The 26,027-nt window shown below is 44.1% G+C and overlaps 9 non-coding genes across 9 annotated transcripts; all 9 read right to left on the bottom strand.

Annotated features, from left to right (window-relative positions):
* Positions 1-12,804: 12,804 nt before the first annotated feature.
* TRNAF-AAA (transfer RNA phenylalanine (anticodon AAA)) lies at positions 12,805-12,926 on the bottom strand. The gene is made up of 2 exons: positions 12,889-12,926; positions 12,805-12,850 (listed from the first exon to the last, which is right to left on the bottom strand). It is a non-coding gene; the product is annotated as a tRNA-Phe (tRNA).
* Positions 12,927-17,694: 4,768 nt separating this feature from the next.
* Positions 17,695-17,816, bottom strand: TRNAL-CAA (transfer RNA leucine (anticodon CAA)). The gene is made up of 2 exons: positions 17,779-17,816; positions 17,695-17,740 (listed from the first exon to the last, which is right to left on the bottom strand). It is a non-coding gene; the product is annotated as a tRNA-Leu (tRNA).
* Positions 17,817-17,882: 66 nt separating this feature from the next.
* On the bottom strand, positions 17,883-18,004 carry TRNAL-CAA (transfer RNA leucine (anticodon CAA)). The gene is made up of 2 exons: positions 17,967-18,004; positions 17,883-17,928 (listed from the first exon to the last, which is right to left on the bottom strand). It is a non-coding gene; the product is annotated as a tRNA-Leu (tRNA).
* A 66-nt stretch (positions 18,005-18,070) lies between these two features.
* TRNAF-AAA (transfer RNA phenylalanine (anticodon AAA)) lies at positions 18,071-18,192 on the bottom strand. Its single transcript has 2 exons — positions 18,155-18,192; positions 18,071-18,116 (listed from the first exon to the last, which is right to left on the bottom strand). It is a non-coding gene; the product is annotated as a tRNA-Phe (tRNA).
* A 628-nt stretch (positions 18,193-18,820) lies between these two features.
* TRNAL-CAG (transfer RNA leucine (anticodon CAG)) lies at positions 18,821-18,942 on the bottom strand. The gene is made up of 2 exons: positions 18,905-18,942; positions 18,821-18,866 (listed from the first exon to the last, which is right to left on the bottom strand). It is a non-coding gene; the product is annotated as a tRNA-Leu (tRNA).
* Positions 18,943-19,008: 66 nt separating this feature from the next.
* On the bottom strand, positions 19,009-19,130 carry TRNAL-CAA (transfer RNA leucine (anticodon CAA)). Its single transcript has 2 exons — positions 19,093-19,130; positions 19,009-19,054 (listed from the first exon to the last, which is right to left on the bottom strand). It is a non-coding gene; the product is annotated as a tRNA-Leu (tRNA).
* A 66-nt stretch (positions 19,131-19,196) lies between these two features.
* Positions 19,197-19,318, bottom strand: TRNAF-AAA (transfer RNA phenylalanine (anticodon AAA)). The gene is made up of 2 exons: positions 19,281-19,318; positions 19,197-19,242 (listed from the first exon to the last, which is right to left on the bottom strand). It is a non-coding gene; the product is annotated as a tRNA-Phe (tRNA).
* Positions 19,319-19,946: 628 nt separating this feature from the next.
* TRNAL-CAG (transfer RNA leucine (anticodon CAG)) lies at positions 19,947-20,068 on the bottom strand. The gene is made up of 2 exons: positions 20,031-20,068; positions 19,947-19,992 (listed from the first exon to the last, which is right to left on the bottom strand). It is a non-coding gene; the product is annotated as a tRNA-Leu (tRNA).
* Positions 20,069-22,202: 2,134 nt separating this feature from the next.
* TRNAF-AAA (transfer RNA phenylalanine (anticodon AAA)) lies at positions 22,203-22,324 on the bottom strand. Its single transcript has 2 exons — positions 22,287-22,324; positions 22,203-22,248 (listed from the first exon to the last, which is right to left on the bottom strand). It is a non-coding gene; the product is annotated as a tRNA-Phe (tRNA).
* Between the last annotated feature and the right edge of the window lie 3,703 nt (positions 22,325-26,027).

Raw genomic sequence — 26,027 nt, 5'->3', positions numbered from 1 at the left:
ATAAAACATATCGTGTCAGAAGTGGGATTCGAACCCACGCCCTCATACGAGGACCAGAATACACAGATTCACATCGTGAACGAAGGAAGCTTAGCCCCTTGAGTCTGGCGCCTTAGACCGCACGGCCATCCTGAAGTTGTTTTGTGTAATTTGGACGTTTTAAAATTACATCTCATCTAGTTATTTTCATAAAACATATCGTGCCAGAAGTGGGATTCGAACCCACGCCCTAGTACGAGGACCAGAATACACAGATTCACATCGTGATCGAAGGAAACTAAGCCCCTTGAGTCTGGCACCTTAGACCGCTCGGCCATCCTGCCGTGGTTTTGCGTAATTTGGACGTTTTAAAATTACATCTCATCCAGTTTTTTTCATAAAACAAATCGTGTCAGAAGTGTGATTCGAACCCACGCCCTCATACGAGGAACAGAATACACAGATTCACATCGTGAACGAGGGAAGCTAAGCCCCTTTAGTCTGGCACCTTAGACCGCACGGCCATCCTGACGTGGTTTTGTGTAATTTGAACGTTTTAAAATTTCATCTCATCCAGTTATTTTCATAAAACATATCGCGTTCGAAGTGGGATTCAAACCCACGTCCTCATACGAGGACCAGAATACACAGATTCTAATCGTGAACGAAGGAAGCTAAGCCCCTTGAGTCTGGAGCCTTAGACCGCTCGGCCATCCTGACGTGGTTTTGTGTAATTTGGACGTTTTAAAATTACATCTCATCCAGTTATTTTCATAAAACATATCGTGTCCGAAAGAGGATTCGAACCCACTCCCTCAAACGTGGATCAGAATACACAGATTCACATCGTGATCGAAGGAAGCTAAGCCCCTTGAGTCTGGCGCCTTAGACCGCTCGGCCATCCTGCCGTGGTTTTGTGTAACTTGGACGTTTTAAAATTACATCTCATCTATTTATTTTCACAAAACATATCGTGTCAGAAGTGGGATTCGAACCCACGCCCTAGTACGAGGACCAGAATACACAGATTCACATCGTGAACGAGGGAAGCTAAGCTCCTTTAGTCTGGCACCTTAGACCGCACGGCCGTCCTGACGTGGTTTTGTGTAGTTTGAACGTTTTAAAATTACATCTCATCCAGTTATTTTCATAAAACATATCGCGTTCGAAGTGGGATTCGAACCCACGTCCTCATACGAGGACCAGAATACACAGATTCTAATCGTGAACGAAGGAAGCTAAGCCCCTTGAGTCTGGAGCCTTAGTTCGCTCGGCCATCCTGACGTGGTTTTGTGTAATATTGACGGTTAAATTTACATCTAATCCAGTTAATTTCATAAAACATATCGTGTCAGAAGTGGGATCCGAACCCACGCCCTCATACGAAGACCACAATACACAGTATCACATCGTGAACGAAGGAAGCTAATCCCCTTGACTCTGGCGCATTAGACCGCTCGGCCATCCTGACGTGGTTTTGTGTAATTTGAACGTTTTAAAATTACATCTCATCCAGTTATTTTCATAAAACATATCGTGTTTGAAGTGGGATCCGAACCCACGCCCTCATACGAAGACCACAATACACAGTATCACATCGTGAACGAAGGAAGCTAATCCCCTTGACTCTGGCGCATTAGACCGCTCGGCCATCCTGACGTGGTTTTGTGTAATTTGGACGTTTTAAAATTACATCTCATCTATTTATTTTCATAAAACATATCGTGTCAGAAGTGGGATTCGAACCCACGCCCTAGTACGAGGACCAGAATACACAGATTCACATCGTGATCGAAGGAAGCTAAGCCCCTTGAGTCTGGCGCCTTAGACCGCTCGGCCATCCTGCCGTGGTTTTGTGTAATTTGGACGTTTTAAAATTACATCTCATCCAGTTTTTTTCATAAAACATATCGTGTCAGAAGTGTGATTCGAACCCACGCCCTCATACGAAGACCACAATACACAGTATCACATCGTGAACGAAGGAAGCTAATCCCCTTGACTCTGGCGCATTAGACCGCTCGGCCATCCTGACGTGGTTTTGTGTAATTTGGACGTTTTAAAATTACATCTCATCCAGTTATTTTCATAAAACATATCGTGTTTGAAGTGGGATTCGAACCCACGCCCTCATACGAAGACCAGAATACACAGATTCACATCGTGAACGAAGGAAGCTAAGCCCCTTGACTCTGGCGCCTTAGACCGCTCGGCCATCCTGACGTGGTTTTGTGTAATTTGGACGTTTTAAAATTACATCTCATCCAGTTATTTTCATAAAATATATCGCGTTCGAAGTGGGATTCGAACCCACGCCCTTATACGAAGACCAGAATACACAGATTCACATCTTGAACGAAGGAAGCTAAGCCCCTTGAGTCTGTCGCCTTAGACCGCTCGGCCATCCTGACGTGGTTTTGTGTAATTTGGACGTTTTAAAATTACATCTCATCCAGTTATTTTCATAAAAAATATCGTGTTCAAAAGAGGATTCGAACCCACTCCCTCAAACGTAGACCAGAATACACAGATTCACATCATGAACCAATGAAACTATGAACCCTTGAGTCTGGCGCCTTAGACCGCTCGGCCATCCTGACGAGGTTTTGTGTAATTTGGACGTTTTAAAATTACATCTCATCCAGTTATTTTCATAAATCATATCGTGTTCAAAAGAGGATTCGAACCCACTCCCTCAAACGTGGACCAGAATACACAGATTCACATCGTGAACCAATGAAACTATGAACCCTTGAGTCTGGCGCCTTAGACCGCTCGGCCATCCTGACGTGGTTTTGTGTAATTTGGACGTTTTAAAATTACATCTCATCCAGTTATTTTCATAAAGCATATCGTGTCAGAAGTGGGAATCGAACCCACGCCCTAGTACGAGGACCAGAATACACAGATTCACATCGTGATCGAAGGAAGCTAAGCCCCTTGAGTCTGGCGCCTTAGACCGATCGGCCATCCTGCCGTGGTTTTGTGTAATTTGGACCTTTTAAAATTACATCTCATCCAGTTTTTTTCATAAAACATATCGTGTCAGAAGTGTGATTCGAACCCACGCCCTCATACGAGGACCAGAATACACAGATTCACATCGGGAACGAGGGAAGCTAAGCCCCTTTAGTCTGGCACCTTAGACCACACGGCCATCCTAACGTGGTTTTGTGTAATTTGAACGTTTTAAAATTACATCTCATCCAGTTATTTTCATAAAACATATCGCGTTCGAAGTGGGATTCGAACACACGCCCTCATACGAAGACCAGAATACACAGATTCACATCTTGAACGAAGGAAGCTAAGCCCCTTGAGTCTGCCGCCTTAGACCGCTCGGCCGTCCTGACGTGGTTTTGTGTAATTTGGACGTTTTAAAATTACATCTCATCAAGTTATTTTCAGAAAACATATCGTGTCAGAAGTGGGATTTGAACCCACGCCCTCATACGAAGACCAGAATACACAGATTCACATCTTGAACGAAGGAAGCTAAGCCCCTTGACTCTGGCGCCTTAGACCGCACGGCCATCCTGACGTGGTTTTGTGTAATTTGAACGTTTTAAAATAACATCTCATCCAGTTATTTTCATAAAACATATCGCGTTCGAAAGAGGATTCGAACCAACTCCCTCAAACGTGGACCAGAATACAAAGATTCACATCGTGAACCAATGAAACTATGAACCCTTGAGTCTGGCGCCTTAGACCGCTCGGCCATCCTGACGTGGTTTTGTGTAATTTGGACCTTTTAAAATTACATCTCATCCAGTTATTTTCATAAAACATATTGTGTCAGAAGTGTGATTCGAACCCACGCCCTCATACGAGGACCAGAATACACAGATTCACATCGGGAACGAGGGAAGCTAAGCCCCTTTAGTCTAGCACCTTAGACCGCACGGCCATCCTAACGTGGTTTTGTGTAATTTGAACGTTTTAAAATTACATCTCATCCAGTTCTTTTCATAAAACATATCGCGTTCGAAGTGGGATTCGAACCCACGTCCTCATACGAGGACCAGAATACACAGATTCTAATCGTGAACCAATGAAACTATGAACCCTTGAGTCTGCCGCCTTAGACCGCTCGGCCATCCTGACGTGGTTTTGTGTAATTTGGACGTTTTAAAATTACATCTCATCCAGTTATTTTCATAAAACATATCGTGCTCGAAAGAGGATTCGAACCCACTCCCTCAAACGTGCACCAGAATACACAGATTCACATCGTGAACCAATGAAACTATGAACCCTTGAGTCTGGTGCCTTAGACCGCTCGGCCATCCTGACGTGGTTTTGTGTAATTTGGACGATTTCAAATTACATCTCATCCAGTTATTTTCATAAAACATATCGTGTCAGAAGTGGGATTCGAACCCACGCCCTCATACGAGGACCAGAATACACAGATTCACATCGTGAACGAAGGAAGCTTAGCCCCTTGAGTCTGGCGCCTTAGACCGCACGGCCATCCTGAAGTTGTTTTGTGTAATTTGGACGTTTTAAAATTACATCTCATCTAGTTATTTTCATAAAACGTATCGTGCCAGAAGTGGGATTCGAACCCACGCCCTAGTACGAGGACCAGATTACACAGATTCACATCGTGATCGAAGGAAACTAAGCCCCTTGAGTCTGGCACCTTAGACCGCTCGGCCATCCTGCCGTGGTTTTGCGTAATTTGGACGTTTTAAAATTACATCTCATCCAGTTTTTTTCATAAAACAAATCGTGTCAGAAGTGTGATTCGAACCCACGCCCTCATACGAGGAACAGAATACACAGATTCACATCGTGAACGAGGGAAGCTAAGCCCCTTTAGTCTGGCACCTTAGACCGCACGGCCATCCTGACGTGGTTTTGTGTAATTTGAACGTTTTAAAATTTCATCTCATCCAGTTATTTTCATAAAACATATCGCGTTCGAAGTGGGATTCAAACCCACGTCCTCATACGAGGACCAGAATACACAGATTCTAATCGTGAACGAAGGAAGCTAAGCCCCTTGAGTCTGGAGCCTTAGACCGCTCGGCCATCCTGACGTGGTTTTGTGTAATTTGGACGTTTTAAAATTACATCTCATCCAGTTATTTTCATAAAACATATCGTGTCCGAAAGAGGATTCGAACCCACTCCCTCAAACGTGGATCAGAATACACTGATTCACATCGTGATCGAAGGAAGCTAAGCCCCTTGAGTCTGGCGCCTTAGACCGCTCGGCCATCCTGCCGTGGTTTTGTGTAACTTGGACGTTTTAAAATTACATCTCATCTATTTATTTTCACAAAACATATCGTGTCAGAAGTGGGATTCGAACCCACGCCCTAGTACGAGGACCAAAATACACAGATTCACATCGTGAACGAGGGAAGCTAAGCTCCTTTAGTCTGGCACCTTAGACCGCACGGCCGTCCTGACGTGGTTTTGTGTAGTTTGAACGTTTTAAAATTACATCTCATCCAGTTATTTTCATAAAACATATCGCGTTCGAAGTGGGATTCGAACCCACGTCCTCATACGAGGACCAGAATACACAGATTCTAATCGTGAACGAAGGAAGCTAAGCCCCTTGAGTCTGGAGCCTTAGTTCGCTCGGCCATCCTGACGTGGTTTTGTGTAATATTGACGGTTAAATTTACATCTAATCCAGTTAATTTCATAAAACATATCGTGTCAGAAGTGGGATCCGAACCCACGCCCTCATACGAAGACCACAATACACAGTATCACATCGTGAACGAAGGAAGCTAATCCCCTTGACTCTGGCGCATTAGACCGCTCGGCCATCCTGACGTGGTTTTGTGTAATTTGAACGTTTTAAAATTACATCTCATCCAGTTATTTTCATAAAACATATCGTGTTTGAAGTGGGATCCGAACCCACGCCCTCATACGAAGACCACAATACACAGTATCACATCGTGAACGAAGGAAGCTAATCCCCTTGACTCTGGCGCATTAGACCGCTCGGCCATCCTGACGTGGTTTTGTGTAATTTGGACGTTTTAAAATTACATCTCATCTATTTATTTTCATAAAACATATCGTGTCAGAAGTGGGATTCGAACCCACGCCCTAGTACGAGGACCAGAATACACAGATTCACATCGTGATCGAAGGAAGCTAAGCCCCTTGAGTCTGGCGCCTTAGACCGCTCGGCCATCCTGCCGTGGTTTTGTGTAATTTGGACGTTTTAAAATTACATCTCATCCAGTTTTTTTCATAAAACATATCGTGTCAGAAGTGTGATTCGAACCCACGCCCTCATACGAAGACCACAATACACAGTATCACATCGTGAACGAAGGAAGCTAATCCCCTTGACTCTGGCGCATTAGACCGCTCGGCCATCCTGACGTGGTTTTGTGTAATTTGGACGTTTTAAAATTACATCTCATCCAGTTATTTTCATAAAACATATCGTGTTTGAAGTGGGATTCGAACCCACGCCCTCATACGAAGACCAGAATACACAGATTCACATCGTGAACGAAGGAAGCTAAGCCCCTTGACTCTGGCGCCTTAGACCGCTCGGCCATCCTGACGTGGTTTTGTGTAATTTGGACGTTTTAAATTACATCTCATCCAGTTATTTTCATAAAATATATCGCGTTCGAAGTGGGATTCGAACCCACGCCCTTATACGAAGACCAGAATACACAGATTCACATCTTGAACGAAGGAAGCTAAGCCCCTTGAGTCTGTCGCCTTAGACCGCTCGGCCATCCTGACGTGGTTTTGTGTAATTTGGACGTTTTAAAATTACATCTCATCCAGTTATTTTCATAAAAAATATCGTGTTCAAAAGAGGATTCGAACCCACTCCCTCAAACGTAGACCAGAATACACAGATTCACATCATGAACCAATGAAACTATGAACCCTTGAGTCTGGCGCCTTAGACCGCTCGGCCATCCTGACGAGGTTTTGTGTAATTTGGACGTTTTAAAATTACATCTCATCCAGTTATTTTCATAAATCATATCGTGTTCAAAAGAGGATTCGAACCCACTCCCTCAAACGTGGACCAGAATACACAGATTCACATCGTGAACCAATGAAACTATGAACCCTTGAGTCTGGCGCCTTAGACCGCTCGGCCATCCTGACGTGGTTTTGTGTAATTTGGACGTTTTAAAATTACATCTCATCCAGTTATTTTCATAAAGCATATCGTGTCAGAAGTGGGAATCGAACCCACGCCCTAGTACGAGGACCAGAATACACAGATTCACATCGTGATCGAAGGAAGCTAAGCCCCTTGAGTCTGGCGCCTTAGACCGATCGGCCATCCTGCCGTGGTTTTGTGTAATTTGGACCTTTTAAAATTACATCTCATCCAGTTTTTTTCATAAAACATATCGTGTCAGAAGTGTGATTCGAACCCACGCCCTCATACGAGGACCAGAATACACAGATTCACATCGGGAACGAGGGAAGCTAAGCCCCTTTAGTCTGGCACCTTAGACCACACGGCCATCCTAACGTGGTTTTGTGTAATTTGAACGTTTTAAAATTACATCTCATCCAGTTATTTTCATAAAACATATCGCGTTCGAAGTGGGATTCGAACCCACGCCCTCATACGAAGACCAGAATACACAGATTCACATCTTGAACGAAGGAAGCTAAGCCCCTTGAGTCTGCCGCCTTAGACCGCTCGGCCGTCCTGACGTGGTTTTGTGTAATTTGGACGTTTTAAAATTACATCTCATCAAGTTATTTTCATAAATCATATCGTGTTCAAAAGAGGATTCGAACCCACGCCCTCATACGAGGACCAGAATACACAGATTCACATCGTGAACGAAGGAAGCTAAGCCCCTTGAGTCTGGCGCCTTAGACCGCACGGCCATCCTGAAGTTGTTTTGTGTAATTTGGACGTTTTAAAATTACATCTCATCTAGTTATTTTCATAAAACATATCGTGCCAGAAGTGGGATTCGAACCCACGCCCTAGTACGAGGACCAGAGTACACAGATTCACATCGTGATCGAAGGAAGCTAAGCCCCTTGAGTCTGGCACCTTAGACCGCTCGGCCATCCTGACGTGGTTTTGTGTAATTTGAACGTTTTAAAATTTCATCTCATCCAGTTATTTTCATAAAACATATCGCGTTCGAAGTGGGATTCGAACCCACGTCCTCATACGAGGACCAGAATACACAGATTCTAATCGTGAACGAAGGAAGCTAAGCCCCTTGAGTCTGGAGCCTTAGACCGCTCGGCCATCCTGACGTGGTTTTGTGTAATTTGGACGTTTTAAAATTACATCTCATCCAGTTATTTTCATAAAACATATCGTGTCCGAAAGAGGATTCGAACCCACTCCCTCAAACGTGGATCAGAATACACAGATTCACATCGTGATCGAAGGAAGCTAAGCCCCTTGAGTCTGGCGCCTTAGACCGCTCGGCCATCCTGCCGTGGTTTTGTGTAACTTGGACGTTTTAAAATTACATCTCATCTATTTATTTTCACAAAACATATCGTGTCAGAAGTGGGATTCGAACCCACGCCCTAGTTTGAGGACCAGAATACACAGATTCACATCGTGAACGAGGGAAGCTAAGCTCCTTTAGTCTGGCACCTTAGACCGCACGGCCGTCCTGACGTGGTTTTGTGTAGTTTGAACGTTTTAAAATTACATCTCATCCAGTTATTTTCATAAAACATATCGCGTTCGAAGTGGGATTCGAACCCACGTCCTCATACGAGGACCAGAATACACAGATTCTAATCGTGAACGAAGGAAGCTAAGCCCCTTGAGTCTGGAGCCTTAGTTCGCTCGGCCATCCTGACGTGGTTTTGTGTAATATTGACGGTTAAATTTACATCTAATCCAGTTAATTTCATAAAACATATCGTGTCAGAAGTGGGATCCGAACCCACGCCCTCATACGAAGACCACAATACACAGTATCACATCGTGAACGAAGGAAGCTAATCCCCTTGACTCTGGCGCATTAGACCGCTCGGCCATCCTGACGTGGTTTTGTGTAATTTGGACGTTTTAAAATTACATCTCATCCAGTTATTTTCATAAAACATATCGTGTTTGAAGTGGGATTCGAACCCACGCCCTCATACGAAGACCAGAATACACAGATTCACATCGTGAACGAAGGAAGCTAAGCCCCTTGACTCTGGCGCCTTAGACCGCTCGGCCATCCTGACGTGGTTTTGTGTAATTTGGACGTTTTAAAATTACATCTCATCCAGTTATTTTCATAAAATATATCGCGTTCGAAGTGGGATTCGAACCCACGCCCTTATACGAAGACCAGAATACACAGATTCACATCTTGAACGAAGGAAGCTAAACCCCTTGAGTCTGTCGCCTTAGACCGCTCGGCCATCCTGACGTGGTTTTGTGTAATTTGGACGTTTTAAAATTACATCTCATCCAGTTATTTTCATAAAAAATATCGTGTTCAAAAGAGGATTCGAACCCACTCCCTCAAACGTAGACCAGAATACACAGATTCACATCGTGAACCAATGAAACTATGAACCCTTGAGTCTGGCGCCTTAGACCGCTCGGCCATCCTGACGAGGTTTTGTGTAATTTGGACGTTTTAAAATTACATCTCATCCAGTTATTTTCATAAATCATATCGTGTTCAAAAGAGGATTCGAACCCACTCCCTCAAACGTGGACCAGAATACACAGATTCACATCGTGAACCAATGAAACTATGAACCCTTGAGTCTGGCGCCTTAGACCGCTCGGCCATCCTGACGTGGTTTTGTGTAATTTGGACGTTTTAAAATAACATCTCATCCAGTTATTTTCATAAAACATATCGCGTTCGAAAGAGGATTCGAACCAACTCCCTCAAACGTGGACCAGAATACAAAGATTCACATCGTGAACCAATGAAACTATGAACCCTTGAGTCTGGCGCCTTAGACCGCTCGGCCATCCTGACGTGGTTTTGTGTAATTTGGACCTTTTAAAATTACATCTCATCCAGTTATTTTCATAAAACATATCGTGTCAGAAGTGTGATTCGAACCCACGCCCTCATACGAGGACCAGAATACACAGATTCACATCGGGAACGAGGGAAGCTAAGCCCCTTTAGTCTAGCACCTTAGACCGCACGGCCATCCTAACGTGGTTTTGTGTAATTTGAACGTTTTAAAATTACATCTCATCCAGTTATTTTCATAAAACATATCGCGTTCGAAGTGGGATTCGAACCCACGTCCTCATACGAGGACCAGAATACACAGATTCTAATCGTGAACCAATGAAACTATGAACCCTTGAGTCTGCCGCCTTAGACCGCTCGGCCATCCTGACGTGGTTTTGTGTAATTTGGACGTTTTAAAATTACATCTCATCCAGTTATTTTCATAAAACATATCGTGCTCGAAAGAGGATTCGAACCCACTCCCTCAAACGTGCACCAGAATACACAGATTCACATCGTGAACCAATGAAACTATGAACCCTTGAGTCTGGTGCCTTAGACCGCTCGGCCATCCTGACGTGGTTTTGTGTAATTTGGACGATTTCAAATTACATCTCATCCAGTTATTTTCATAAAACATATCGTGTCAGAAGTGGGATTCGAACCCACGCCCTCATACGAGGACCAGAATACACAGATTCACATCGTGAACGAAGGAAGCTAAGCCCCTTGAGTCTGGCGCCTTAGACCGCACGGCCATCCTGAAGTTGTTTTGTGTAATTTGGACGTTTTAAAATTACATCTCATCTAGTTATTTTCATAAAACATATCGTGCCAGAAGTGGGATTCGAACCCACGCCCTAGTACGAGGACCAGAGTACACAGATTCACATCGTGATCGAAGGAAGCTAAGCCCCTTGAGTCTGGCACCTTAGACCGCTCGGCCATCCTGACGTGGTTTTGTGTAATTTGAACGTTTTAAAATTTCATCTCATCCAGTTATTTTCATAAAACATATCGCGTTCGAAGTGGGATTCGAACCCACGTCCTCATACGAGGACCAGAATACACAGATTCTAATCGTGAACGAAGGAAGCTAAGCCCCTTGAGTCTGGAGCCTTAGACCGCTCGGCCATCCTGACGTGGTTTTGTGTAATTTGGACGTTTTAAAATTACATCTCATCCAGTTATTTTCATAAAACATATCGTGTCCGAAAGAGGATTCGAACCCACTCCCTCAAACGTGGATCAGAATACACAGATTCACATCGTGATCGAAGGAAGCTAAGCCCCTTGAGTCTGGCGCCTTAGACCGCTCGGCCATCCTGCCGTGGTTTTGTGTAACTTGGACGTTTTAAAATTACATCTCATCTATTTATTTTCACAAAACATATCGTGTCAGAAGTGGGATTCGAACCCACGCCCTAGTTTGAGGACCAGAATACACAGATTCACATCGTGAACGAGGGAAGCTAAGCTCCTTTAGTCTGGCACCTTAGACCGCACGGCCGTCCTGACGTGGTTTTGTGTAGTTTGAACGTTTTAAAATTACATCTCATCCAGTTATTTTCATAAAACATATCGCGTTCGAAGTGGGATTCGAACCCACGTCCTCATACGAGGACCAGAATACACAGATTCTAATCGTGAACGAAGGAAGCTAAGCCCCTTGAGTCTGGAGCCTTAGTTCGCTCGGCCATCCTGACGTGGTTTTGTGTAATATTGACGGTTAAATTTACATCTAATCCAGTTAATTTCATAAAACATATCGTGTCAGAAGTGGGATCCGAACCCACGCCCTCATACGAAGACCACAATACACAGTATCACATCGTGAACGAAGGAAGCTAATCCCCTTGACTCTGGCGCATTAGACCGCTCGGCCATCCTGACGTGGTTTTGTGTAATTTGGACGTTTTAAAATTACATCTCATCCAGTTATTTTCATAAAACATATCGTGTTTGAAGTGGGATCCGAACCCACGCCCTCATACGAAGACCACAATACACAGTATCACATCGTGAACGAAGGAAGCTAATCCCCTTGACTCTGGCGCATTAGACCGCTCGGCCATCCTGACGTGGTTTTGTGTAATTTGGACGTTTTAAAATTACATCTCATCTATTTATTTTCATAAAACATATCGTGTCAGAAGTGGGATTCGAACCCACGCCCTAGTACGAGGACCAGAATACACAGATTCACATCGTGATCGAAGGAAGCTAAGCCCCTTGAGTCTGGCGCCTTAGACCGCTCGGCCATCCTGCCGTGGTTTTGTGTAATTTGGACGTTTTAAAATTACATCTCATCCAGTTTTTTTCATAAAACATATCGTGTCAGAAGTGTGATTCGAACCCACGCCCTCATACGAGGACCAGAATACACAGATTCACATCGTGAACGAGGGAAGCTAAGCCCCTTTAGTCTGGCACCTTAGACCGCACGGCCATCCTGACGTGGTTTTGTGTAATTTGAACGTTTTAAAATTTCATCTCATCCAGTTATTTTCATAAAACATATCGCGTTCGAAGTGGGATTCGAACCCACGTCCTCATACGAGGACCAGAATACACAGATTCTAATCGTGAACGAAGGAAGCTAAGCCCCTTGAGTCTGGAGCCTTAGACCGCTCGGCCATCCTGACGTGGTTTTGTGTAATTTGGACGTTTTAAAATTACATCTCATCCAGTTATTTTCATAAAACATATCGTGTCCGAAAGAGGATTCGAACCCACTCCCTCAAACGTGGATCAGAATACACAGATTCACATCGTGATCGAAGGAAGCTAAGCCCCTTGAGTCTGGCGCCTTAGACCGCTCGGCCATCCTGCCGTGGTTTTGTGTAACTTGGACGTTTTAAAATTACATCTCATCTATTTATTTTCACAAAACATATCGTGTCAGAAGTGGGATTCGAACCCACGCCCTAGTACGAGGACCAGAATACACAGATTCACATCGTGAACGAGGGAAGCTAAGCTCCTTTAGTCTGGCACCTTAGACCGCACGGCCATCCTGACGTGGTTTTGTGTAGTTTGAACGTTTTAAAATTACATCTCATCCAGTTATTTTCATAAAACATATCGCGTTCGAAGTGGGATTCGAACCCACGTCCTCATACGAGGACCAGAATACACAGATTCTAATCGTGAACGAAGGAAGCTAAGCCCCTTGAGTCTGGAGCCTTAGTTCGCTCGGCCATCCTGACGTGGTTTTGTGTAATATTGACGGTTAAATTTACATCTAATCCAGTTAATTTCATAAAACATATCGTGTCAGAAGTGGGATCCGAACCCACGCCCTCATACGAAGACCACAATACACAGTATCACATCGTGAACGAAGGAAGCTAATCCCCTTGACTCTGGCGCATTAGACCGCTCGGCCATCCTGACGTGGTTTTGTGTAATTTGGACGTTTTAAAATTACATCTCATCCAGTTATTTTCATAAAACATATCGTGTTTGAAGTGGGATTCGAACCCACGCCCTCATACGAAGACCAGAATACACAGATTCACATCGTGAACGAAGGAAGCTAAGCCCCTTGACTCTGGCGCCTTAGACCGCTCGGCCATCCTGACGTGGTTTTGTGTAATTTGGACGTTTTAAAATTACATCTCATCCAGTTATTTTCATAAAATATATCGCGTTCGAAGTTGGATTCGAACCCACGCCCTTATACGAAGACCAGAATACACAGATTCACATCTTGAACGAAGGAAGCTAAACCCCTTGAGTCTGTCGCCTTAGACCGCTCGGCCATCCTGACGTGGTTTTGTGTAATTTGGACGTTTTAAAATTACATCTCATCCAGTTATTTTCATAAAAAATATCGTGTTCAAAAGAGGATTCGAACCCACTCCCTCAAACGTAGACCAGAATACACAGATTCACATCGTGAACCAATGAAACTATGAACCCTTGAGTCTGGCGCCTTAGACCGCTCGGCCATCCTGACGAGGTTTTGTGTAATTTGGACGTTTTAAAATTACATCTCATCCAGTTATTTTCATAAATCATATCGTGTTCAAAAGAGGATTCGAACCCACTCCCTCAAACGTGGACCAGAATACACAGATTCACATCGTGAACCAATGAAACTATGAACCCTTGAGTCTGGCGCCTTAGACCGCTCGGCCATCCTGACGTGGTTTTGTGTAATTTGGACGTTTTAAAATTACATCTCATCCAGTTATTTTCATAAAGCATATCGTGTCAGAAGTGGGAATCGAACCCACGCCCTAGTACGAGGACCAGAATACACAGATTCACATCGTGATCGAAGGAAGCTAAGCCCCTTGAGTCTGGCGCCTTAGACCGATCGGCCATCCTGCCGTGGTTTTGTGTAATTTGGACCTTTTAAAATTACATCTCATCCAGTTTTTTTCATAAAACATATCGTGTCAGAAGTGTGATTCGAACCCACGCCCTCATACGAGGACCAGAATACACAGATTCACATCGGGAACGAGGGAAGCTAAGCCCCTTTAGTCTGGCACCTTAGACCGCACGGCCATCCTAACGTGGTTTTGTGTAATTTGAACGTTTTAAAATTACATCTCATCCAGTTATTTTCATAAAACATATCGCGTTCGAAGTGGGATTCGAACCCACGCCCTCATACGAAGACCAGAATACACAGATTCACATCTTGAACGAAGGAAGCTAAGCCCCTTGAGTCTGCCGCCTTAGACCGCTCGGCCGTCCTGACGTGGTTTTGTGTAATTTGGACGTTTTAAAATTACATCTCATCTAGTTATTTTCATAAAACATATCGTGTCAGAAGTGTGATTCGAACCCACGCCCTCATACGAGGACCAGAATACACAGATTCACATCGTGAACGAGGGAAGCTAAGCCCCTTGAGCCTGGCGTTTTAGACCGCTCGGCCATCCTGACGTGGTTTTGTGTAATTTGAACGTTTTAAATTACATCTCATCCAGTTATTTTCATAAAACATATCTCGTCGAAAGAGAATTCGAACCCACTCCCTCAAACGTGGACCAGAATACACAGATTCACATCGTGAACCAATGAAACTATGAACCCTTGAGTCTGGCGCCTTAGACCGCTCGGCCATCCTGACGTGGTTTTGTGTAATTTGGACGTTTTAAAATTACATCTCATCCAGTTATTTTCATAAAACATATCGTGTCAGAAGTGGGATTCGAACCCACGCCCTCATACGATGACCAGAATACACAGATTCACATCGTGAACGAGGGAAGCTAAGCCCCTTGAGCCTGGCGTTTTAGACCGCTCGGCCATCCTGACGTTGTTTTGTGTAATTTGGACGTTTTAAAATTACATCTCATCTAGTTATTTTCATAAAACATATCGTGTCAGAAGTGGGATTCGAACCCACGCCCTCATAAGAAGACCAGAATACACAGATTCACATCGTGAACGAAGGAAGCTAAGCCCCTTGACTCTGGCGCCTTAGACCGCACGGCCATCCTGACGTGGTTTTGTGTAATTTGAACGTTTTAAAATTACATCTCATCTAGTTATTTTCATAAAACATATCGTGTTCGAAAGAGGATTCGAACCAACTCCCTCAAACGTGGACCAGAATACACAGATTCACATCGTGAACCAATGAAACTATGAACCCTTGAGTCTGGCGCCTTAAACCGCTCGGCCATCCTGACGTGGTTTTGTGTAATTTGGACGTTTTAAAATTACATCTCATCCAGTTATTTTCATAAAACATATCGTGTCAGAAGTGGGATTCGAACCCACGCCCTCATACGAGGACCAGAATACACAGTTTCGCATCGTGAACGAAGGAAGCTAAGCCCCTTGACTCTGGCGCCTTAGACCGCACGGCCATCCTGACGTGGTTTTGTGTAATTTGAACGTTTTAAAATTACATCTCATCTAGTTATTTTCATAAAACATATCGTGTTCGAAAGAGGATTCGAACCAACTCCCTCAAACGTGGACCAGAATACACAGATTCACATCGTGAACCAATGAAACTATGAACCCTTGAGTCTGGCGCCTTAAACCGCTCGGCCATCCTGACGTGGTTTTGTGTAGTTTGAACGTTTTAAATTACATCTCATCCAGTTATTTTCATAAATTATATCGCGTTCGAAGTGGGATTCGAAACCACGCCCTCATACGAAGACCAGAATACACAGATTCACATCGTGAACCTATGAAACTATGAACCCATGAGTCTGGCGCCTTAGACCGCTTGGCCATCCTGAAGTGGTTTAGTGTAATTTGGACGTTTTAAAATTACATCTCATCTAGTTATTTTCATAAAACATATCGTGTCCGAAGTGGGATTCGAACCCACCCCCTAGTTCGAGGACCAGAATACACAGATTCACATCGTGAACGAAGGAAGCTAAGCCCCTTGAGTCTGGCGCCTTAGACCGCACGGCCATCCTGAAGTTGTTTTGTGTAATTTGGACGTTTTAAAATTACATCTCATCTAGTTATTTTCATAAAACATATCGTGTCAGAAGTGGGATTCGAACCCACGCCCTAGTACGAGGACCAGAATACACAGATTCACATCGTGATCGAAGGAATCTAAGCCCCTTGAGTCTGGCGCCTTAGACCGCACGGCCATCCTGACGTGGTTTTGTGTAATTTGAACGTTTTAAAATTACATCTCATCCAGTTATTTTCATAAAACATATCGTGTCCGAAGTGGGATTCGAACCCACGCCCTAGTACGAGGACCAGAATACACAGAGTCACATCGTGAACGAAGGAAGCTAAGCCCCTTGAGTCTGGCACCTTAGACCGCACGGCCATCCTGAAGCTGTTTTGTGTAATTTGGACGTTTTAAAATTACATCTCATCTAGTTATTTTCATAAAACATATCGTGTCAGAAGTGGGATTCGAACCCACGCCCTAGTACGAGGACCAGAATACACAGATTCACAACGTGATCGAAGGAAGCTAAGCCCCTTGAGTCTGGCGCCTTAGACCGCTCGGCCATCCTGCCGTGGTTTTGTGTAATTTGGACGTTTTAAAATTACATCTCATCCAGTTATTTTCATAAAACATATCGCGTTCGAAATGGGATTCGAACCCACGTCCTCATACGAGGACCAGAATGCACAGATTCTAATCGTGAACGAAGGAAGCTAAGCCCCTTGAGCCTGGCGTTTTAGACCGCTCGGCCATCCTGACGTTGTTTTGTGTAATTTGGACGTTTTAAAATTACATATCATCTAGTTATTTTCATAAAACATATCGTGTCAGAAGTGGGATTTGAACCCACGCCCTCATACGAGGACCAGAATACACAGATTAACATCGTGAACGAAAGAGGCTAAGCCCCTTGAGTCTGGCGCCTTAGATCGCTCGGCCATCCTGACGTGGTTTTGTGTAATTTGGACGTTTTAAAATTACATCTCATCCAGTTTTTTTCATAAAACATATCGTGTCAGAAGTGTGATTCGAACCCACGCCCTCATACGAGGACCAGAATACACAGATTCACATCGTGAACGAGGGAAGCTAAGCCCCTTTAGTCTAGCACCTTAGACCGCACGGCCATCCTGAAGTTGTTTTGTGTAATTTGGACGTTTTAAAATTACATCTCATCTAGTTATTTTCATAAAACATATCGTGTTAGAAGTGGGAATCGAACCCACGCCCTAGTACGAGGACCAGAATACACAGATTCACATCGTGATCGAAGGAAGCTAAGCCCCTTGAGTCTGGCGCCTTAGACCGCTCGGCCATCCTGACGTGGTTTTGTGTAATTTGAACGTTTTAAAATTACATCTCATCCAGTTATTTTAGTAAAACATGTCGTGTCAGAAGTGGGATTCGAACCCACGCCCTCACACGAGGACCAGAATACAAAGATTCACATCGTGAACGAAGGAAGCTAAGCCCCTTGAGTCTGGCGCCTTAGACCGCTCGGCCATCCTGATGTGGTTTTGTATAATTTGGACGTTTTAAAATTACATCTCATCCAGTTATTTTCATAAAACATATCGTGTCAGAAGTGGGATTCGAACCCACGCCCTCACACGAGGACCAGAATACACAGATTCACATCGTGAACGAAGGAAGCTAAGCCCCTTGAGTCTGGCGCCTTAGACCGCTCGGCCATCCTGACGTGGTTTTGTATGATTTGGACGTTTTAAAATTACATCTCATCCAGTTATTTTCATAAAATATATCGTGTCAGAAGTGGGATTCGAACCCACGCCCTAGTACGAGGACCAGAATACACAGATTTACATCGTGAACGAAGGAATCTAAGCCCCTTTAGTCTGGCACCTTAGACCGCACGGCCATCCTGACGTGGTTTTGTGTAATTTGAACGTTTTAAAATTACATATCATCCAGTTATTTTCATAAAACATATCGCGTTCGAAGTGGGATTCGAACCCACGCCCTCATACGAAGACCAGAATACACAGATTCACATCGTGAACGAAGGAAGCTAAGCCCATGGGTCTGGCGCCTTAGACCGCTCGGCCATCCTGACGTGGTTTTCTGTAATTTGGACGTTTTAAAATTACATCTCATCCAGTTTTTTTATAAAACATATCGTCTCCGAAGAGGGATTCGAACCCACGCCCTAGTACGAGGACCAGAATACACAGATTCACATCGTGAACGAAGGAAGCTAAGCCCCTTGAGTCTGGCGCCTTAGACCGCACGGCCATCCTGAAGTTGTTTTGTGTAATTTGGACGTTTTAAAATTACATCTCATCTAGTTATTTTCATAAAACATATCGTGTCAGAAGTGGGATTCGAACCCACGCCTTAGAACGAGGACCAGGATACACAGATTAACATCGTGAACGAAGGAAGCTAAGCCCCTTGAGTCTGGCGCCTTAGACCGCTCGGCCATCCTGACGTGGTTTTGTGTAATTTGAACGTTTTAAAATTACATCTCATCCAGTTATTTTAGTAAAACATGTCGTGTTAGAAGTGGGATTCGAACCCACGCCCTCACACGAGGACCAGAATACACAGATTCACATCGTGAACGAAGGAAGTTAAGCCCCCTGAGTCTGGCGCCTTAGACCGCTCGGCCATCCTGATGTGGTGTTGTATAATTTGGACGTTTTAAAATTACATCTCATCCAGTTATTTTCATAAAACATATCGTGTCAGAAGTGGGATTCGAACCCACGCCCTCACACGAGGACCAGAATACACAGATTCACATCGTGAACGAAGGAAGCTAAGCCCCTTGAGTCTGGCGCCTTAGACCGCTCGGCCATCCTGACGTGGTTTTGTATGATTTGGACGTTTTAAAATTACATCTCATCCAGTTATTTTCATAAAATATATCGTGTCAGAAGTGGGATTCGAACCCACGCCCTAGTACGAGGACCAGAATACACAGATTCACATCGTGAACGAAGGAATCTAAGCCCCTTTAGTCTGGCACCTTAGACCGCACGGCCATCCTGACGTGGTTTTGTGTAATTTGAACGTTTTAAAATTACATATCATCCAGTTATTTTCATAAAACATATCGCGTTCGAAGTGGGATTCGAACCCACGCCCTCATACGAAGACCAGAATACACAGATTCACATCGTGAACGAAGGAAGCTAAGCCCATGGGTCTGGCGCCTTAGACCGCTCGGCCATCCTGACGTGGTTTTCTGTAATTTGGACGTTTTAAAATTACATCTCATCCAGTTTTTTTATAAAACATATCGTCTCCGAAGTGGGATTCGAACCCACGCCCTAGTACGAGGACCAGAATACACAGATTCACATCGTGAACGAAGGAAGGTAAGCCCCTTGAGTCTGGCGCCTTAGACCGCACGGCCATCCTGAAGTTGTTTTGTGTAATTTGGACGTTTTAAAATTACATCTCATCTAGTTATTTTCATAAAACATATCGTGTCAGAAGTGGGATTCGAACCCACGCCTTAGAACGAGGACCAGGATACACAGATTAACATCGTGAACGAAGGAAGCTAAGCCCCTTGAGTCTGGCGCCTTAGACCGCTCGGCCATCCTGACGTGGTTTTGTGTAATTTGAACGTTTTAAAATTACATCTCATCCAGTTATTTTAGTATAACATGTCGTGTTAGAAGTGGGATTCGAACCCACGCCCTCACACGAGGACCAGAATACACAGATTCACATCGTGAACGAAGGAAGCTAAGCCCCCTGAGTCTGGCGCCTTAGACCGCTCGGCCATCCTGATGTGGTTTTGTATAATTTGGACGTTTTAAAATTACATCTCATCCAGTTATTTTCATAAAACATATCGTGTCAGAAGAGGGATTCGAACCCACGCCCTCACACGAGGACCAGAATACACAGATTCACATCGTGAACGAAGGAAGCTAAGCCCCTTGAGTCTGGCGCCTTAGACCGCTCGGCCATCCTGACGTGGTTTTGTATGATTTGGACGTTTTAAAATTACATCTCATCCAGTTATTTTCATAAAATATATCGTGTCAGAAGTGGGATTCGAACCCACGCCCTAGTACGAGGACCAGAATACCCAGATTCACATCGTGAACGAAGGAATCTAAGCCCCTTCAGTCTGGCACTTTAGACCGCACGGCCATCCTGACGTGGTTTTGTGTAATTTGAACGTTTTAAAATTACATATCATCCAGTTATTTTCATAAAACATATCGCGTTCGAAGTGGGATTCGAACCCACGCCCTCATACGAAGACCAGAATACACACATTCCCATCGTGAACGAAGGAAGCTAAGCCCATGGGTCTGGCGCCTTAGACCGCTCGGCCATCCTGACGTGGTTTTGTGTAATTTGGACGTTTTAAAATTACATCTCATCCAGTTTTTTTATAAAACATATGGTCTCCGAAGTGGGATTCGAACCCACGCCCTAGTACGAGGACCAGAATACACAGATTCAAATCGTGAACGAAGGAAGCTAAGCCCCTTGAGTCTGGAGCCTTAGACCGCTCGGCCATCCTGACGTGGTTTTGTGTAATTTGGACGTTTTAAAATTACATCTCATTCAGTTATTTTCATAAAATATATCGCGTTCGAAGTGGGATTCGAACCCACGCCCTTATACGAAGACCAGAATACACAGATTCACATCTTGAACGAAGGAAGCTAAGCCCCTTGAGTCTGTCGCCTTAGACCGCTCGGCCATCCTGACGTGGTTTTGTGTAATTTGGACGTTTTAAAATTACATCTCATCCAGTTATTTTCATAAAAAATATCGTGTTCAAAAGAGGATTCGAACCCACTCCCTCAAAAGTAGACCAGAATACACAGATTCACATCGTGAACCAATGAAACTATGAACCCTTGAGTCTGGCGCCTTAGACCGCTCGGCCATCCTGACGAGGTTTTGTGTAATTTGGACGTTTTAAAATTACATCTCATCCAGTTATTTTCATAAATCATATCGTGTTCAAAAGAGGATTCGAACCCACTCCCTCAAACGTGGACCAGAATACACAGATTCACATCGTGAACCAATGAAACTATGAACCCTTGAGTCTGGCGCCTTAGACCGCTCGGCCATCCTGACGTGGTTTTGTGTAATTTGGACGTTTTAAAATTACATCTCATCCAGTTATTTTCATAAAGCATATCGTGTCAGAAGTGGGAATCGAACCCACGCCCTAGTACGAGGACCAGAATACACAGATTCACATCGTGATCGAAGGAAGCTAAGCCCTTTGAGTCTGGCGCCTTAGACCGATCGGCCATCCTGCCGTGGTTTTGTGTAATTTGGACCTTTTAAAATTACATCTCATCCAGTTTTTTTCATAAAACATATCGTGTCAGAAGTGTGATTCGAACCCACGCCCTCATACGAGGACCAGAATACACAGATTCACATCGGGAACGAGGGAAGCTAAGCCCCTTTAGTCTAGCACCTTAGACCGCACGGCCATCCTAACGTGGTTTTGTGTAATTTGAACGTTTTAAAATTACATCTCATCCAGTTATTTTCATAAAACATATCGCGTTCGAAGTGGGATTCGAACCCACGTCCTCATACGAGGACCAGAATACACAGATTCTAATCGTGAACGAAGGAAGCTAAGCCCCTTGAGTCTGGAGCCTTAGACCGCTCGGCCATCCTGACGTGGTTTTGTGTAATATGGACGTTTTAAAATTACATCTCATCCAGTTATTTTCATAAAACATATCGTGTCCGAAAGAGGATTCGAACCCACTCCCTCAAACGTGGATCAGAATACACAGATTCACATCGTGATCGAAGGAAGCTAAGCCCCTTGAGTCTGGCGCCTTAGACCGCTCGGCCATCCTGCCGTGGTTTTGTGTAACTTGGACGTTTTAAAATTACATCTCATCTATTTATTTTCACAAAACATATCGTGTCAGAAGTGGGATTCGAACCCACGCCCTAGTACGAGGACCAGAATACACAGATTCACATCGTGAACGAGGGAAGCTAAGCTCCTTTAGTCTGGCACCTTAGACCGCACGGCCATCCTGACGTGGTTTTGTGTAGTTTGAACGTTTTAAAATTACATCTCATCCAGTTATTTTCATAAAACATATCGCGTTCGAAGTGGGATTCGAACCCACGTCCTCATACGAGGACCAGAATACACAGATTCTAATCGTGAACGAAGGAAGCTAAGCCCCTTGAGTCTGGAGCCTTAGTTCGCTCGGCCATCCTGACGTGGTTTTGTGTAATATTGACGGTTAAATTTACATCTAATCCAGTTAATTTCATAAAACATATCGTGTCAGAAGTGGGATCCGAACCCACGCCCTCATACGAAGACCACAATACACAGTATCACATCGTGAACGAAGGAAGCTAATCCCCTTGACTCTGGCGCATTAGACCGCTCGGCCATCCTGACGTGGTTTTGTGTAATTTGGACGTTTTAAAATTACATCTCATCCAGTTATTTTCATAAAACATATCGTGTTTGAAGTGGGATTCGAACCCACGCCCTCATACGAAGACCAGAATACACAGATTCACATCGTGAACGAAGGAAGCTAAGCCCCTTGACTCTGGCGCCTTAGACCGATCGGCCATCCTGACGTGGTTTTGTGTAATTTGGACGTTTTAAAATTACATCTCATCCAGTTATTTTCATAAAATATATCGCGTTCGAAGTGGGATTCGAACCCACGCCCTTATACGAAGACCAGAATACACAGATTCACATCTTGAACGAAGGAAGCTAAGCCCCTTGAGTCTGTCGCCTTAGACCGCTCGGCCATCCTGACGTGGTTTTGTGTAATTTGGACGTTTTAAAATTACATCTCATCCAGTTATTTTCATAAAAAATATCGTGTTCAAAAGAGGATTCGAACCCACTCCCTCAAACGTAGACCAGAATACACAGATTCACATCGTGAACCAATGAAACTATGAACCCTTGAGTCTGGCGCCTTAGACCGCTCGGCCATCCTGACGAGGTTTTGTGTAATTTGGACGTTTTAAAATTACATCTCATCCAGTTATTTTCATAAATCATATCGTGTTCAAAAGAGGATTCGAACCCACTCCCTCAAACGTGGACCAGAATACACAGATTCACATCGTGAACCAATGAAACTATGAACCCTTGAGTCTGGCGCCTTAGACCGCTCGGCCATCCTGACGTGGTTTTGTGTAATTTGGACGTTTTAAAATTACATCTCATCCAGTTATTTTCATAAAGCATATCGTGTCAGAAGTGGGAATCGAACCCACGCCCTAGTACGAGGACCAGAATACACAGATTCACATCGTGATCGAAGGAAGCTAAGCCCCTTGAGTCTGGCGCCTTAGACCGATCGGCCATCCTGCCGTGGTTTTGTGTAATTTGGACCTTTTAAAATTACATCTCATCCAGTTTTTTTCATAAAACATATCGTGTCAGAAGTGTGATTCGAACCCACGCCCTCATACGAGGACCAGAATACACAGATTCACATCGGGAACGAGGGAAGCTAAGCCCCTTTAGTCTAGCACCTTAGACCGCACGGCCATCCTAACGTGGTTTTGTGTAATTTGAACGTTTTAAAATTACATCTCATCCAGTTATTTTCATAAAACATATCGCGTTCGAAGTGGGATTCGAACCCACGCCCTCATACGAAGACCAGAATACACAGATTCACATCTTGAACGAAGGAAGCTAAGCCCCTTGAGTCTGCCGCCTTAGACCGCTCGGCCGTCCTGACGTGGTTTTGTGTAATTTGGACGTTTTAAAATTACATCTCATCTAGTTATTTTCAGAAAACATATCGTGTCAGAAGTGGGATTTGAACCCACGCCCTCATACGAAGACCAGAATACACAGATTCACATCTTGAACGAAGGAAGCTAAGCCCCTTGACTCTGGCGCCTTAGACCGCACGGCCATCCTGACGTGGTTTTGTGTAATTTGAACGTTTTAAAATAACATCTCATCCAGTTATTTTCATAAAACATATCGCGTTCGAAAGAGGATTCGAACCAACTCCCTCAAACGTGGACCAGAATACAAAGATTCACATCGTGAACCAATGAAACTATGAACCCTTGAGTCTGGCGCCTTAGACCGCTCGGCCATCCTGACGTGGTTTTGTGTAATTTGGACGTTTTAAAATTACATCTCATCCAGTTATTTTCATAAAACATATCGTGTCAGAAGTGGGATTCGAACCCACGCCCTCATACGAGGACCAGAATACACAGTTTCACATCGTGAACGAAGGAAGCTAAGCCCCTTGAGTCTGGCGCTTTAGACCGCACGGCCATCCTGACGTGGTTTTGTGTAATTTGGACGTTTTAAAATTACATCTCATCCAGTTTTTTTCATAAAACATATCGTGTCAGAAGTGTGATTCGAACCCACGCCCTCATACGAGGACCAGAATACACAGATTCACATCGTGAACGAGGGAAGCTAAGCCCCTTGAGCCTGGCGTTTTAGACCGCTCGGCCATCCTGACGTTGTTTTGTGTAATTTGGACGTTTTAAAATTACATCTCATCTAGTTATTTTCATAAAACATATCGTGTCAGAAGTGGGATTCGAACCCACGCCCTCATACGAAGACCAGAATACACAGATTCACATCGTGAACGAAGCAAGCTAAGCCCCTTGAGTCTGGCGCCTTAGACCGCACGGCCATCCTGACGTGGTTTTGTGTAATTTGAACGTTTTAAATTACATCTCATCCAGTTATTTTCATAAAACATATCTCGTCGAAAGAGAATTCGAACCCACTCCCTCAAACGTGGACCAGAATACACAGATTCACATCGTGAACCAATGAAACTATGAACCCTTGAGTCTGGCGCCTTAGACCGCTCGGCCATCCTGACGTGGTTTTGTGTAATTTGGACGTTTTAAAATTACATCTCATCCAGTTATTTTCATAAAACATATCGTGTCAGAAGTGTGATTCGAACCCACGCCCTCATACGAGGACCAGAATACACAGATTCACATCGGGAACGAGGGAAGCTAAGCCCCTTTAGTCTAGCACCTTAGACCGCACGGCCATCCTAACGTGGTTTTGTGTAATTTGAACGTTTTAAAATTACATCTCATCCAGTTATTTTCATAAAACATATCGCGTTCGAAGTGGGATTCGAACCCACGCCCTCATACGAAGACCAGAATACACAGATTCACATCTTGAACGAAGGAAGCTAAGCCCCTTGAGTCTGCCGCCTTAGACCGCTCGGCCGTCCTGACGTGGTTTTGTGTAATTTGGACGTTTTAAAATTACATCTCATCTAGTTATTTTCAGAAAACATATCGTGTCAGAAGTGGGATTTGAACCCACGCCCTCATACGAAGACCAGAATACACAGATTCACATCTTGAACGAAGGAAGCTAAGCCCCTTGACTCTGGCGCCTTAGACCGCACGGCCATCCTGACGTGGTTTTGTGTAATTTGAACGTTTTAAAATAACATCTCATCCAGTTATTTTCATAAAACATATCGCGTTCGAAAGAGGATTCGAACCAACTCCCTCAAACGTGGACCAGAATACAAAGATTCACATCGTGAACCAATGAAACTATGAACCCTTGAGTCTGGCGCCTTAGACCGCTCGGCCATCCTGACGTGGTTTTGTGTAATTTGGACGTTTTAAAATTACATCTCATCCAGTTATTTTCATAAAACATATCGTGTCAGAAGTGGGATTCGAACCCACGCCCTCATACGAGGACCAGAATACACAGATTCACATCG

Source organism: Phalangium opilio, unplaced genomic scaffold (assembly GCF_054372755.1).
Source record: "Phalangium opilio isolate 3A_F unplaced genomic scaffold, DU_Popi_V2 ptg000061l_1, whole genome shotgun sequence".
In the NCBI taxonomy this organism is placed as follows: Eukaryota; Metazoa; Arthropoda; class Arachnida; order Opiliones; family Phalangiidae; genus Phalangium; species Phalangium opilio.
This window is presented reverse-complemented; position numbering and strand designations above follow the sequence as displayed.